The sequence below is a fragment of the Anomaloglossus baeobatrachus genome, chromosome 3 (genome assembly GCF_048569485.1).
Source record: "Anomaloglossus baeobatrachus isolate aAnoBae1 chromosome 3, aAnoBae1.hap1, whole genome shotgun sequence".
In the NCBI taxonomy this organism is placed as follows: Eukaryota; Metazoa; Chordata; class Amphibia; order Anura; family Aromobatidae; genus Anomaloglossus; species Anomaloglossus baeobatrachus.
This window is the reverse complement of record NC_134355.1, coordinates 323,244,502-323,259,441: the sequence shown is the minus strand read 5'-3', so window position 1 is coordinate 323,259,441 and position 14,940 is coordinate 323,244,502. Positions and strand designations below refer to the sequence as shown.

Below are 14,940 nucleotides of genomic sequence, written 5' to 3'. Positions count from 1 at the left end.
TAAGTGTACCAATCTCATCAGATTTAAGAGGACTAATTAACATATTACTGTATTAATGCACTGTATAATGTATTAGTGCACTGCAATAATGCTAACAGATCCAAAGTAAAAGGTATTTTCCCACTTTAGACATTTGTGACATATCTACACGGTATATTGGAATTTGGAGGGCATCTATCAGACAATAATAATAATAATAACTATTTATTATTATAGCGCCATTTATTCCATGGCGCTTTACAAGTGAAAGAGGGTATACGTACAACAAATCATTAACAGTACAAGACAGACTGGTATAGGAGGAGAGAGGACCCTGCCCGCGAGGGCTCACAGTCTACAGGGAATGGGTGATGGTACAATAGGTGAGGACAGAGCTGGTTGCGCAGTGGTCTACTGGGCTGAGGGCTATTGTAGGTTGTAGGCTTGTTGGAAGAGGTGGGTCTTGAGGTTCCGCTTTACACGCAACGACATCGCTAACGAGATGTCATTGGGGTCATGGAATTCGTGACGCACATCCGGCATTGTTGAAATCGTTGACACGTCGTTCTAATCTCAAATATTGCTGCTGTTGCAGGACGCAGGTTGTTCGTCGTTCCTGCGGCAGCAAACATCGCTATGTGTGACACCGCAGGAACGAGGAACCACATCATACATGCAGACATCGGCAAAGAGGAAGGAAGGAGGTGGGCGGGATGTTCCGGCCGCTCATCTCCGCCCCTCCGCTTCTATTGGGCGGCTGCTTAGTGACGCCGCTGTAACGCTGAACGAACCTCCCGTTAAAAATGAGGCGGTTCGCCCGCCACAGCGACGTCGCTAGGCAGGTAAGTATGTGTGATGGGGACTAACGATGTTGTGCGCCACAGGCTGCGATTTGCCCATGATGCACAAACGATGGGGGCAGGTGCGATCGGCAGCGGCATCCCTAATGATGTCGCTGCGTGTAAAGTGCCCTTTATGAGACATCTTGTAGATAGGTAATAAATATTTAAAGGTGTGAATATCTTTTTATTAAACAGTTTACTGTTTAAAGGGGTTTTCTTTGAGTTAAAACACTTTTAATCTGAAAAGTTGTTTGTGTTAAAGAATGTTTAAATGCATTTTATCTTGCTGTTGAGTTTTTCCTGCTCCCATTATCCGGGGCACATGCCTCTTATTTGCTTTCAGGTATGTGGTTGAGTCGCCAGTGCAGCTTACTACAATTAGAACTTTACATTGTGGCGTCCTGTTCCCACCATCTTTATCTTCCAATTATACCTCCTTGCTCTGTTACTCCCACGATACCTCCATTTTCTATCTATATCCACCCGATACATCTCTTACTACACGAATATAATTCATTCCCTTACAGCTCCTTGTACCAGGTGCACCTTTCCATGTGTGATGGGCTGGAGTCTACTGAAACGGTGCATGGTTTGGAGCTACTGCGAGTTAAGTACAATAACTATGAAAGATGACCCTCCTCTACATGATTGTGCAGAGACTTTAATGGAAAGAGACTACACTTGGGTAAAAACTACTGCAAGGCAAGACCAGTAGCCCAGGATGTTAGTCCTGTCCCATGTACAATATGTGATGGATCATGTGGTGCATATTGGGGCAGTGGCATTAGTCTAGTAAAAATATATGACTGACAGACATAACATTACTATCACAAGACCCACTGACACGCAAAAAAAATAAAATTGGATTAACTCTTTAATTCCTTGCCATTTGTATCATTAACGACAGCAGTCCAAAATTATAATAGACCTACAGAATGAACAGGATATAAAGAAGAGCACACAGACACAATGAATAGAGTTTATTCATTTTTATTGTCATTATCAAATGTAGTATAATTTAATCATCCAGTGCAATTTATAGGATTTACTGCATAAAATGGATGTGAACCAGAGGAAGGCAAAACAACCCCATGTGTGGGGGGAAAAATTCCTTCCTGACCCCAAGTACTGGCGATCGGCTAATCCCTGGTTCACTGCAGTGTCAGCTCTGGATGAGGCCCTGTCACACTGTTATATGGAACATTTTATACATATCTAATACAAATATTTGTATCTTATCTTTATATCTAGAATATTTAAAGGTTTCAAATACAGATCTTATTATATCAGATTTAACCTGCTTTTTCAATTTATATTAAAATATACCTTTTTATTTATATCTCTTTAAAAATCTTCACACAAAGACAAACAAAAATACATACACAGTGAAACCTTAAAAAGGTTGTCTGAATCACTATACTATAGACTCTTGAGGGATGGAGAGGTATAGGAAATATATACACCTCCTTTTGAAATATCAACCAAGACTTGAGGGGAATCAATCAATTAAAGATGTCCTTATTAATACCCTCACAAGGACTATCCCTACCTGTCAATGGAGTACATCCTTATTTATACGATGCCCCCATTCCTCGGTGGCTCACCCTAAATTTTGCCCTTCCTATCCTAGTTGAGGAAATAGTATATGGTCATGGAAAAGCTCAAAAAACTTATTTACTTATGCTCATGTTCTTTCAAAGGTCTTAAAGGTGCCTAATGAATATTCAATGTCTTGTATCATTATTTTTAGAGGTCTGGTCTCTACAAATGAAAAAAGACCACCTCACTTGTCTGGCACCCAATACACAAAAGTACGTACAATTAGTACCCAATCTAAGCTTTCCCTCCGTCTTTCTCACAGGTGTCATACCATTTGATGTCTGGAGGCTGCAACATCTAAGGCTTTTAGGCTATTAGGCCTTTTTTGAAAAAGAAAAATCTCCTGATGAGCTCCGTCAGTGATGTGTATGGAGTGAAACGCGTAGAGATCAGACCATAAAAAGAACTATGACATGAGAAATTGAATAGTCTCTAGGCACCGTGGAGATCCTCAGATAAGTGATTCATCTCATTGCTGAATACTATGAAATATAATTATATGATCATTTGACATTAGGGCCAAACTGAGGGCAAGCCGCCGAGGAGTGGGGGCACCGAAAAATTAAGGGTGTACTCCATTGGCCAGGAAGGAGAAAGACGGAGGGAAAGCTTAGATTGGGTACTAATTGTACGTACTTTTGTGTATTGGGTGCCAGACAAGTGAGGTGGTCTTTTTTCATTTGTAGAGACCAGACCTCTAAAAATAATGATACAAGACATTGAATATTCATTAGGCACCTTTAAGACCTTTGAAAGAACATGAGCATAAGTAAATAAGTTTTTTGAGCTTTTCCATGACCATATACTATTTCCTCAACTAGGATAGGAAGGGCAAAATTTAGGGTGAGCCGCCGAGGAGTGGGGGCACTCAAAAAATAAGGGTGTGCTCCATTGGCCAGGCAGGAATGAGATGAAGGGATAGTCCATAATAGGTACTAATGTCATTGTACATGTACCAGATGCATTGAGGTGTCGGAGATTCAGGTGGTCCGTATCACTATAGAGACTTATTCTTTGTATTAATTGAGAGGGAGAGAGAAGGGACATACAAGGGTAAGCCGCCGAGGAATGGGGGCATCGTATAAATAAGGATGTACTCCATTGACAGGTAGGGATAGTCCTTGTGAGGGTATTAATAAGGACATCTTTAATTGATTGATTCCCCTCAATTCTTGGTTGATATTTCAAAAGGAGGTGTATATATTTCCTATACCTCTCCATCCCTCAAGAGTCTATAGTATAGTGATTCAGACAACCTTTTTAAGGTTTCACTGTGTATGTATTTTTGTTTATCTTTGTGTGAAGATTTTTAAAGAGATATAAATAAAAAGGTATATTTTAATATAAATTGAAAAAGCAGGTTAAAATCTGATATAATAAGTGAGTTTGGTACCCGCTAAAGATATTCTTTTCTGGGAATTTTTTCAAATACAGATCCTTAATAATGACCCTCTAAAAGTAACAGGGATAACACCCAAGATTAATATGATAAGAAACATCTCCTGGATATAAATTTTTTTTTTTTTAAACCTATACTCATCTAGATTTCTCTTTTCTTACCTATACTTATCCTTTTTCACCTATTCCTGTATAAATTTATCCTTTTTTTTAACCTACACTCACCTAAATTTGTCTTTTTTCTTACCTATATCCTTTCTTACCTATATTTATCCTTGTTTGTTTTTTTTTGTTTTAAAGTATACTCATCTATATTTATCTTCCCTTACCTATACGTATCTGTTTTTTATCTATAACTGCTTATATTTATCCTTGGGGTTTTTTTTTGTTTGTTTTGGGGGGTTTTTAACCTATACTTAGCTATATTTATCTTTTCTTAATTATCCTTATCATTTCCTACCCATACTTGCCTATATTTATCCTTGTTTTTTTATTTTTTTAAACTTATACTCATCTATAGTTATCCTTTCTTACCTATACTTGCCTAAATTTATCCTTGTTTTTGGGGGGGGGGGGTTAACCATTCATCTATATTTATATATATTTATATTTTCTTACCTATATCCCTTCTTACCCATACTTGCCTGCATTTATACTTGTTGTTTTTTTTTTTTTACCTAAACTCATCTATATTTAAAGGGGTTATCCGGCTTCTTTTGACTTTTTTCCATTATTACACTATTGGGCTACATTGGGGCAGGTAAGTAGATAGAGACCACTTACCTGCCCTGCTGTCAGCCCCTCTCCCCCGGCTGAGAGTGGTCATGTGACCGCTCCTGCCGCGATTTTGCTGCTTCCGGTCATTTCATGTCTACATGGGCAGGGCCATGTTGACATGCAAATCTGGAACAGCATGTCGCCTCCCTGCTGGGCTGTACAGTGCGTGGAGTAACCGCCCCCGTTCCCTGCACCCTCCCACACATTGCCCAGCACCCCGTACTCTGCCCACAACCTCCCACACACTCTGTAGTCTCCCTCCCCCGCCTCCAGTGCCCAGCTACGTGCGCCCTGAATTCCAGCCGATTCAGTGTCCAGTTCAATAAGGCAAGGAACAAGAAAGTTGCCCACTTGCTGTCAGATACACTGTCAGCGCTGTGTCCCCAGCGCTTGATCATGTCTACTGCCTGACGCCCTGGGAACTGTCTCCCCCCCCCTCCCCCGTGCGCGCTGTCTGTGTCATCATGGGTCATCTGTGTATGTGCATCAGTCTGTGTCCCGCGCCAGCCCCGCGGATGCCCGCACTGCAGCGTGTCAGTGTTTGCCCCCCTCTGCAGTATAAGCTGCTTCTCACCCTGCAGTGCGTGCAGCCGCGGGGATGCCGAGCGCTGCATGTCATCACTGCCCGTGCAGTCTGTGTCCCGCTCCCTGCCAGCCCCGCAGCTGCCCGCACTGCAATGTCAGTGTCTGCCCGCAGTATCAGCAGCTTCTCACGCCGCGGGGCTGGCAGGGAGCGGGACACTGACTGCTTAAGGTGGTGTCACACACAGCGACAACGACGTCGCTGCTACGTCACCATTTTCTGTGACGTTGCAGCGACGTCCCGTCGCTGTCGCTGTGTGTGACATCCAGCAACGAGCTGGCCCCTGCTGTGAGGTCGCCGCTCGTTGCTGAATGTCCAGCTTCATTTTTTGGTCGTCGCTCTCCCGCTGTGACGCACAGATCGCTGTGTGTGACAGCGAGAGAGCAATGAAATGAAGCGAGCAGGGAGCAGGAGCCGGCATCTGGCAGCTGCGGTAAGCTGTAACCAAGGTAAACATCGGGTAACCAAGGTGGTTACCCGATATTTACCTTCGTTACCAGCCTCCGCCGCTCTCACGCTGCAAGCGCCGGCTCCTGCTGTCTGCACATGTAGCTGCAGTACACATCGTGTAATTAACCCGATGTGTACTGTAGCTAGGAGAGCAGGAAGCCAGCGCTCAGTGTGCGCGGCTCCCTGCTCTCTGCACATGTAGCTGCAGTACACATCATGTAATTAACCCGATGTGTACTGTAGCTAGGAGAGCAGGGAGCCAGCGCTCAGTGTGCGCGGCTCCCTGCTCTCTGCACATGTAGCTGCAGGTTAGATTAGATGAGATAATTACCTGCTGTGACGATCTCCTGCCTCCTGACGTCACCGCGGTCACTGCCTTCTCTGCCCGTCTCGGGGGCGGCCCGAGACTGTCACTAGCAGTGACGTCACGGGCTCTCTCGATACTGCGTAGACCGCGGCGGGCATAGAAGTCAGTGACAGCGCTGACGTCAGCAGAGCAGGAGATCGTTACTGTAGGTAATGATCTCATCTAACCTCCTGACGGCAGCGCTCGGCATCCCCTGCAGTGACCTGGGCTGACCTATTGATGTTAGCTCAGGTCACTGCACGGCTCTCCCAGCCAATGGGGAACATTTTGTTCTTCATTGACTGGGAGTCTCATTGACTATGGTATGGATCGCCGTGCGACCCCCTTATTGGATTACGCCGGACCCGGATTTGATTGTTCTTGTCAATAAATTGTTGAAAGAGGGAATGTGGGGAGTGTTTTTTCAAATAAAACTTTTTTTGTTGTCTATTTTTTATTTCTTACTGAATGGGTTGGTGATGTCGGGTATCTGATAGACGCCTGACGTCATCAAGCCCTGGGCTTGATGCCAGGTGACATTACACATCTGGCATCAACCCCATATATTACCCCGTTTGCCAACGCACCAGGGCAATGGGATGAGTTGGGGCAAAGCGCCAGGATTGGCACATCCAATGGATGCGCCACTTCTGGGGCAGCTGTAGCCTGCTATTTTTAGGCTGGGGAGTGTCCAATAACGGTGGACCTCCCTAGTCTGAGAATACCAGACCACAGCTGTCCGCTTTACCTTGGCTGGTGATGCAATTTGGGGGGGACCCCACGTTTTTTGTTTTAAATTATTTATTTAATTTTAAACAACAGCGTGGGGTGCCCTCTGTTTTGGATTACCAGCCAAGGTGAACCTGCCAGCTGTGGTCTGCAGGCTGCAGCCGTCTGCTTTACCCTAGCTGGCTACAAAAGATAGGGGGACCTCACGTCGTTTTTTTTTAATTATTTATTTTTTATTGGCTAAATACAAGGCTAAGCACCCTTTAGTGCCACATGAAAGGCACTAAAGGGTGCCAGCTTAGAATATGCGGGGGGGGGGGGGTAGGACATTATATTGGTCTTTCTCATCTATTATCTATCCCTCTATATATCCATTGATTCATTCATCCATCCCTCTATTTATCCCTCTAGCTATCTGTCTCTATCTATCCCTCTATCTATCTAGCTGCTTCCGTTTTTTTGCAGTTTGAAAAAAATAGGAAGGTACGCAGATGACACACGGACCATATACGGAACGGAACGGATGCCACACAGTTGAATCCGTGAAAAAACATGACCATTTTTTTGCGGACCGCAAAAACGGGGCAGTCCTGTGAATGTAGCCTAATCAAGAGGCTTATGAGGGTGATGTATTTAATTACAAAAAACTGTTTTTTTCTTGGTGTATGTGTTTATTTACTGTCACTTACAGATTACTAAGGGGGGGGGGTGTCTCATAGACCCTGACGATTAATATCTGGCTTAGAGGCAGCTGTGGGCTGTGATTAACTTCATATTAGCCTGATTGCCACCGCCCCAGAGCAACCAGGAAGAGCCAGGTAAAGTGCTGGGATTGTCACATCTAATGGATGTGACAATCCTGAGTGGCTGCAGGCTGCTATTTTTAGGCACGGGGCGGCTCAATAAATAGGGGTCTCCCCAGCCTGACAATACCAGCCCCCAGCTTTTGTGGTTTATCATGCCTGGGTACCAAAATTCGGGGGGACTGAATTTCGTTTATTTTTAAATTATTTTTGTAAATCAAGAAAAAAGCCGCATGCAGTTCCTCTTATTTGGATAAACAGCCAAGATAAGCGCACGGCTGAGGGCTGCATACTGTAGCCATATGCTTTTTCTGTTCTTGGTGTCATAATATGGGAGAAAAACACAGTGAAAAATTTTATGCGTTTTATACCACAATAATGATCCGCTGAGTTGAATTGCTTTCCCACTGATCAACCGTCTTGGCGCCCGTGATTGGTTGTAAGCAGATGCTTTCACATACGCTAAGGATGCGTCTGACTGCAACCAATCACAGGAGACAGGACAGCCGGAGGACGGGAAAAGCAGTGCATATGAATGAGCAGTAATTAGCGGCCCAGCAAGTGAAGGAGAAGCCACGGGAGCAGTGTACAGCTGCAACGGAGCCTCGGTCAGTATGAAGCGCTTTCTTCTTTTTTTTTTTTTTACTTTACTATTAAAGGGGTTATCCGTGTTCTTTGACTTTTTTTTTTTTATTTCCCTATTGGGCTACATTGGGGCAGGTAAGTAGATAAAGATCACTTACCTGCCCTGCTGTCAGCCCCTCTCCCCCGGCTCAGAGTGGTCATGTGACCGCTCCTGCCGCAATTTTGCTGCTTCCGGTCATTTCATGTCAACATGGGCAGGGCCATGTTGACATGCAAATGTGGAACAGCATGTCGCCTCCCTGCTGGGCGGGTACAGTGCGATCAGCCCCGCCCCCTTCCCTGCACCCTCCCACACATTCCCCCGCACCTCTTTTACTCTCCAGTAACCTCCCCCTGCACTGCTGTGGGGTCCGTGACCTGGGGGAGGGGCCTGGCGGCGGCTGCCATGGTGTCAGCGCCAGCACCGGGCCCCCTGCTCAGGATCACACATTCAAATGTACCGGTATCACAGATCACAGATGCCGGTACATTTGAAAGTGCTGATGAGAAGCAGCGCAGCGCTGCTTCTCATCACTGTCCCTCCCGCTGTCTGTGCTCTCTTCAGCACAGCGGTGACGTCACTACTGTGCTGATATGTCCAGAGCACGGACAGCTGGCGAACGTGCAGGAGCGGCGGGGACCGAGGACGGGTCAGTATGTACTCCCTACATGTGTTCCCTATGGGGGGGTGGGGGGTGCAGAGCCATATGTGTGCGTGTGCAGAGCCATATGTGTGCGTGTGCAGAGCCATATGTGTGCGTGTGCGGTACAGAGCCATGCGTGTGCGGTGCAGAGCCATATGTGTGCGTGTGCGGTGCAGAGCCATATGTGTGCGTGTGCGGTGCAGAGCCATGTGTGTGCGTGTGCGGTACAGAGCCATATGTGTGCGGTGCAGAGCCATATGTGTGGGTATGCAGAGCCATATGTGTGCATAAGCAGAGCCATATGTGTGCGTGTGCAGAGCCATATGTGTGTGTGCGGTACAGAGCCATATGTGCGCATGTGCGGTACAGAGCCATATGTGTGCGGTGCAGAGCCATATGTGTGGGTGTGCAGAGCCATATGTGTGCGTGTGCAGAGCCATATGTGTGCGTGTGCAGAGCCATATGTGTGCGTGTTTGGTGCAGAGCCATGCGTGTTCAGTGCAGAGCCATATGTGTGCGTGTGCGGTGCAGAGCCATATGTGTGTGTGCGGTGCAGAGCCATATGTGTGCGTGTTCGGTGCAGAGCCATATGTGTGCGTGTTCGGTGCAGAGCCATATGTGTGCGGTGCAGAGCCATATGTGTGCGGTGCAGAGCCATATGTGTGCGGTGCAGAGCCATATGTGTGCGTGTGCGGTACAGAGCCATATGTGTGCGTGTGCGGTACAGAGCCATATGTGTGCGTGTTCGGTGCAGAGCCATGCGTGTGCGGTGCAGAGCCATATGTGTGCGTGTGCGGTGCAGAGCCATATGTGTGCGGTGCAGAGCCCGATGTGGGGCTGTTATTTGCAATGCTGTAGTGATACCAGGTCAGGTGCTGGGGAAGAATACTGACAGGGAATGTGTGTGCTGGGGGCGGGCAGAGGATGGGGCTGGACACTGGGGTGGGTGGTGACAGCTCTGACTGAGGTTTTGCACAGGAAGTGGTCATGTTTGCTGGATCTGAATGTAAACAAGGTGCTGCAGAGAATAAAGGGATAATTCAAGAGGAACAAAAGTTAGAAAACAAAAAATAATGTAAGTGTGATTTATATGACAATACAGCACAGATAAACTCAAAAAATTTTGTTAAGCTAATGACGGACAACTCCTTTAACTTTTCTTACCTATACTTGTATAAAATGTATGAGTTTTTTTTATATTCATCTACATTTATAATTTTCTTACCTAGATCCTTTCTTACCTTTATTTGCCTATTTTTACTTGCTTTTTTTGTTTTAATAACCTATAACGCCTCTATATTTCTCTTTTGTTACCTATACTTATCCTTTCTTACTTATACTTGTGCTTCTTTTCTGTACTTATCCTTTATGTATACTTACCTTTTCTTACCTTAACAGAGTGTTTATAAAGGAGGAGATCCTGGCCCTTGCTCTTCTCATCCTTCTTGCAGGAATGCGGGGCCAGGCGCAGCAGAGGGTTTCCTCTTCCTCGTCTATATTTGTGCTGCCTTTTTCTGAGACAGGTTCTTCCCGCACTATATAAAAACAAAAAAAACAAAAAAAGTGAGCCGGAGTATGAGATGGTATACATGGAACTTGTGAGACCATGTTCACACTGGCCATGAGACAAAGAGAAACCAAGGAAAAAATTGTGAAAACATACCCTGCTGTAACTAAATAAAAGCATAGTGCATATAAACATAGGGTACTTAGTAAACTAAGGGCTGAGAGTGACCGGGTCCCAACAGGACACACACAGTCAGGGGGATTCACAGAATTAAATGTCCAGCTCGCTGAGAAGGGGGCCACTCCCTGTTTGTACTGAATACAAAAAAACTACATAAAAACAAAAAAGTGAGCCGGAGTATGAGAGCCGGAGTATGAGACAAAGAGAAACCAAGGAAAAACCAAGGACATTTAATTCTGTGAATCCCCCTGACTGTGTGTGTCCTGTTGGGACCCGGTTACTCTCAGCCCTTAGCCACATTGAGGCCTATTTTAGACCCATGGTAAGGTTTTAATATTAGAGAGTGTAGGTACTATCCCAACTGGGTACCCTTGACGTTTGGTGGGATAGCTTTATGCTTTTTTTGATCAAAAACTGTGTTTACTAAGTACCCTATGTTTATATGCACTATGCTTTTATTTAGTTACAGCAGGGTATGTTTTCACAATTTTTTCCTTGGTTTCCCTCTTCCCGCACTATAGTAGTGACGATTTCTTCTGGAATATGCTCTGTCTCCTATAAACATAGTGAAGTAAAACTAAAGAATTTAAATGTCGCAATTTAGCTATTAAATATTTAGAGATACTATTACCAAGAGACATAAGCCTGACATAATCTCTTTATTTCCCCAAACTTCTCCAATTGGTACACGAAGACTCCAGATGGACAAGGATTGCTTTTACATGTGTGGTAGAAGTACAATCTTTAAAATTAACATCCTTCTTCGGATTCTGTATGTCTTTCAAGCTCTTCTGATTAGGGTTCCCTTGTCCTTCTTCAGGTGTCTTGCTTCCATTGAAACCATGTTCATATGGTCTGGTAAGCCCAGTACTGTAGGAGCAGAACCATATTCTATTATTCTAAAATATCAGGAGTGATAGCGTTGCCCGACTTCAGATCTTAATATATAGCCCCCCCACCTTTCTAGAATCCTAGATTGGTGTAGGAATGGTAGAGTGAAAGCCTGAGTTAGGATGGAGCAAAGCAAGTAGCAAGCCTACTCTTTGGCTGGATGTGTCCTTGGTGAAAGCCCTTAAAACTAATGCTATAATTGGGGCTGCTGTACTCATCCCACGATCCGTTCTCATATTTTACCACTATCTTACTCTGTGTTCCCTATTTTGGGTAATCCACTTTTCTCCTAGGGGTTAGAGAACAAAGTATTTTGTGCCTGGCTAAAAGAAGGCGTCTTCTTTTGTGGCTGGATTTATTTGGCCTTTAAAGAAATACCATCTTGGCCTTTCTATTCCCTTATCCCTGAGAACCTGGAGAGTTGGTCAGCTTTCCCACTGTTTCCATTCACTCCCTTTTAGACTTTATTATAATAACAACAAGACACCTTTTGAGATTCCGTGTTTGGACATGGGCCCATTAAGACACACTTTATTCTTCCAATAATACTTGCTAATCGAGACCAACCTAACACCAATTTTCAAACCCAATTGGAAGGAGATTTGGGCTCTCTCTGACCAAGAATCATTGGAGACGTATCTTCACCTTAATGCATAACTTACCTATATGTTCCTGTTTACATGATGAGGCCAGGTAGAAAATACTCTCTCGGTGATATAGGGTCCCCACTCGCCTACACTCAATCTTTCCAAAAGCTAGTCCCCTGTGTCCCTTATGTTGGAGATGTGGGGAGGAGGAGGGTGATATGTTACACATTTTTTGGTCCTGCAGGTTTCTTTTTCTTTTTTGGGGGAAAGAGCAGCAAGTGATTCGTGAACTCACAAATCTCATTTCAGACCTGAACCCAGCTCTCGGTCTTATCTATGAATGTGACATCCCTCTAAAAGCATACAGGTATTCGATATTAAGACATTTAATTGTGACTACAAGAGCGTGCATCCCTCTGCTCTGAAGGAAAGATACCGCTGTGGCAGTCTCCCTCTGGTTTACTAAAATAAATGAGGTGATGTTAATGGAGGAACTCTCTTCTATGAACCTACAAACCTGGTTTTAGTGGATGGATTTTAATTTGTTGAATGGCTAAGCTGGTGTTTATCGGGGAGATCTGACCTGCACTCTTTGGGTCACACCTTTTGAACACCTATCTCTATTGTGTTCCCTCCCTTCCCTTACCTTATCCTCTTTTCTTCTTTTGCTTTTCTATTTTTTTTTGCTTTTCTCTTTATTCTTCTTCCTTCTTTGTTAACTTTTATAACTGGATTGCTACACTCAGCATGGACAATTACGGTTATGTATTTTCATATCCTGCTCTTTAATGGTCAATTTGTATTATTGACCTACACAGCCTTCAGGATTTGAGTAATGCGTTAATGTCTGTTTTTGTTATTTCCCTTCCCTCAGTGTGTGCACACGGCTTTGTACCGCTCAGCATTTAGCTTTTGTGATGCTGAAGTGTGTGTGTGTCTTGGCTTCAGAGAGACTCACTGCGCATGATCGGAAGTTGTCCGCACTTCCAGTCATATGCACTACTCTGATGCCGGGTGTATATGTCCCGGCTTCCGAGAGGTGTAGTACGGACAACGGACAACTTCCCATCATGCGCAGTGAGTCTCTATGAAGCCGGGACTCATACACCTGGCGTCACAAAAGCTCAATGCTCTGAAGTACAAAGCCATATGCATGCACAGCTTTGTATCAGGCTGCCAATGATGCTGGCTGTTGTAAATCATGTTATTGTGACACCCCTGAGGCTTCAGTTGCCACAGGGTACTGCACCTCACTTAAGGTGCAGTACTCACCCTGGATCTAGAGGAAGTTGGTACTGGTTCCACCACACACCAAATCATCCACACAACCAGGTTGGCCTCTCCACTGGGGACGGGGTAGGGTCTTAAGGCAGTCACTAAACATGGGGGGAAGCCACCCACTAGCGACAGAGAACCGGGGGAGGGACAGCTACCAGGGGGAGTCAGGAGCAACATAACAGTCAGCGAGTTCTCCAGCAGGAGAGGAAAAGAGCAGTCGGGATTTACCTGTGGCTCTGGTGGGACGCAGGAGTCAATACGGTCACCGAGGGGAGAGCTTGATTGCTCCCTCGGGACCGGCGCTGAGAAGGGTGCAGAATCATAGGGTGGATCATTCTGCAGGCCAGGGGATTGCATGTCCCTCTGGCCCCCACAGTTCCCAGAGCACAGTGCTACACAGGGTCCGGGGTCGTGTTCCAAGGCAGGCCCCACAACGGACCCGTGGCACCTGCATACGGGATGGGAGTAAACACTTTTCAAGAACCGGGGTCCCCAAGAAGCTTCAGGCCACGGGGATCCAACACCAAGTGCAAGTAAGAAGGGCCCACCATCCACTGTACCGGTTCTGACCTCCAACGGATCCGAGATCGACTGTTGCCCATCACGACGGAGACTGGCATCTCCCGGGTAAACCAGGACTGTGAGTAAACGAAACCTTGAACCCGCAGAGACTGTGCTAGAGTGGTGCTTTAATTAATTAATCAGTCTCAAACATTTGTGTTTGCTAGACTCTGCCCACAAAGCAGAAAAGAACAAAACAATCAAACGAGCAAAGATAAAGACAAACTTCAATAAAGGCACAAATAGAAAAATGAATTAGATGCCAACAGAAAATGCACAAAACACACAAAAGGTAGACAAAAAAAAACAGGCACAAAGGCAATGAGAAATCGGAGCCTGTAACCTAGAGCCCATTGCTATATGTAATGATTCTAGAGTTTAAAGGGAACCTTTCAGCAGATTTGGGGCCTATAAGCTGCGGCCACCACTACTGGGCTCTTATATACAGCATTGTAACATGCTGTATATAAGAACCCAGGCCGCTGTGGATAACATAAAAATGACTTTATAATACTTACCTAAACGGTCTCTGCGGTGGAGTTGGGTCATATGGGCGTCTCCGTTCACCGGTGGTGGCGCCTCCTCTTTCGCTATCTTCGTCCTCCTTCTTCTGAAGCCTGTGTGCATGATGCGTCCTACGTCATACACACTCGCCGGTCCCACGCAGGCGCACTACAATACTTTGATCTGCCCCGCTCAGGGCAGATCAAAGTGCACCTGTGCAGAACCTCAATGCCGGCGAGTGTGTATGACGTAGGACGTGTCATGCACCCCAAGCTTCAAAAGAAGGAGGACAAAGATGGCCGAAACAGGAGGCGCCGGCACCGGAGAACGGAGACGCCCATATGACCCAACTCCTCCGCACCGGCCGTTAAGTGAGTATTATAAAGTATATAAAGTAATTTTTATATTCACAGCTGCCTGGGTTCTTATATACAGCATGTTAGAATGCTGTATTCAGTGTATCAACCCATATTCTATCCACCGCCATTAACTTCAAAACGGCGGCAGCTATAGGCATAGAAGTGGTGTCTAGGTATAGTAAAGTAGCTACCCAGTGAAACCACCTATAGCGCCACCTGATGGAAAACATCGGAGTTAGCATTTTTATTGCGAAAACTGAACGAGATAGAGAAAAAAAGTGAATTACAAAGTTGTAGGG

At 45.3% G+C, this 14,940-nt stretch overlaps 1 long non-coding RNA gene across 1 annotated transcript in view; it reads right to left on the bottom strand.

Moving 5' to 3' along the window:
- Positions 1 to 8,464: 8,464 nt before the first annotated feature.
- Positions 8,465 to 14,940, bottom strand: part of LOC142295241 (uncharacterized) — a 19,311-nt gene continuing 12,835 nt past the window's right edge. The window contains exon 5 of the long non-coding RNA XR_012751396.1: positions 8,465 to 10,309. This is a non-coding gene — a long non-coding RNA (uncharacterized LOC142295241). The remainder of the gene's footprint in view (positions 10,310 to 14,940) is intronic.